At 35.4% G+C, this 1765-nt stretch overlaps 1 protein-coding gene across 1 annotated transcript in view; it reads left to right on the top strand.

Moving 5' to 3' along the window:
• LOC104521474 (regulator of G protein signaling 7) overlaps positions 1 to 1765 on the top strand; it is a 67191-nt gene that overhangs the window by 55710 nt on the left and 9716 nt on the right. The window lies entirely within an intron of this gene.

Consider the following 1765-nt stretch of genomic DNA (forward strand, 5'->3'; position numbering starts at 1 on the left):
TAGGAATCTGACTTGAAAGACTGATCATGTCACACCTCGGCAAACAAAGGCTCATGTCTTGGTATGTAATATTTGCTTAGAAAAGTCCAGATTATGGAAAGAGTTCTGAATAGACACAGCCCATAGTATGTGAAGCAGCTTGTGCAATGCAGATTTCTATAATGACAAATAATTTTATTAGTGGGCTCTAAACAGTGGTCTAGAATCAGCTGGGAGCCCTGTGCCTTGCAAAATCAGGGCCCCAGTCGTTACCAGAACGAGGTATTTATTAACACCGTAACGTTCTATTGTTTAAAATGACAACCTAAAATTACATGAAAGTACTGTGTGATTTTGTTTTTTGTTCAAACATTGATTTCTGAAGATCCAATATAGAGAGAGATGTTGAAAATACCAGAAAGCTACAACTGTCCGTGTGAAGTCCTTAAGTTTGTGAATGTCAGTTCATTGACACAAGATGTGCACTTCATTATTCCTTTTTATTTTCAGTTTTTCTTTTAAATTAAATCAGTTTGATCCCCATGAAAAATTATTTTTGTCAAATACCATATCTGCTTTGCCCATCCCCTGTTTTGCAGAGTCCCAGTACAGCTTCATACCTGTGTTTGCTTCCTGATTTATACAAACTTTGTTTTGCAGTCCATTGTTTCATCAATCCTTCTTTTCTGCTCCATTTTTTCTTGCTTTTCTTTTTCCCCTCCTTTTTCTTTTTGTTTCTTTTTTTTTATTATTTTAAATTTAAGTTGGAAAACACACTGGATCGTCGAACATCTTTTGAGAAATTCACACGCAATGTGGTAAGTTTGTTGCCTTGGAAGACTAGTAAACCTCATGGGACATCCTTCTCCCCTCCCCCTCACCAACCCCCACTTCCCCTTTTTGCTTCTCTAACCTGTCAGTTAAAAGTGTATTTATCACAGTTTGTGAATTTTCCTAACAATGACAACTTTATAATGTACTTTCATTACAACCCCTCCTCCCTAGTCCCCTTCCCACTGACCTCAATAGTCACACACGGAGGAATGGACCTTTGGGAGCCATGCTTTTTGTGTTAGGAAGCATAAAATTATTCACTCTTTTTTTTTTTTAATTTTAGTAAAGAATCTGTGAAAACCTGCTTAATGTTGTTCTTTTTTCTGGTCCCTCACAAAATACTAAGTCTGACACAGTTTAAATGCATTGGATTTCCTTTCTGTCTCCTTTTTATTTTACTAAAAAAACTTTGTCCCTTTTTTTAAATTGGGCACAGGGAAAAAAAACCCAACAAAACAATAATAATTTCACCATCTTCCTTAATGTCTAGAACAGCTTCTTCAGAAGCAAAGAATTCATGCTTTTAATGCACAAGGGTTTGATTGGGATTTCATTTTGATAATGGACTACAAGAACTGACTTTTTATATATATATATATATATATATATATAATTTTCAAAAGCTATTTCTTGAAGGTAAAAAAATGAAGACTGGTGAATTTGCTGTGGGCATTCTCTTGCCACCTGCCAAAAGATCCACTGATTTCCTGATATGTGGGATTCTTTCTACTTATCCAGTTTCTTTGGATTTTTTTTTTTTAATATTGTGAAAGTTCAAACTAAAGCATTCAACGCATTTATTTTTGTAGGGCAGAAACATCCCTATTTTTCCATGCCATAAAAACTGTACACCAACACTGAGGGCGAGCACTAACCTGTTATGAAAAGAGGTAGAAAGATCTTGGATTATACTCAAGTTTGTCTGCATTGTCTGTTGAATTGTGCAGGTGAC

The sequence above is a fragment of the Antrostomus carolinensis genome, unplaced genomic scaffold, assembly GCF_000700745.2.
Source record: "Antrostomus carolinensis isolate BGI_N321 unplaced genomic scaffold, ASM70074v2 scaffold5600, whole genome shotgun sequence".
NCBI lineage: Eukaryota > Metazoa > Chordata > Aves > Caprimulgiformes > Caprimulgidae > Antrostomus > Antrostomus carolinensis.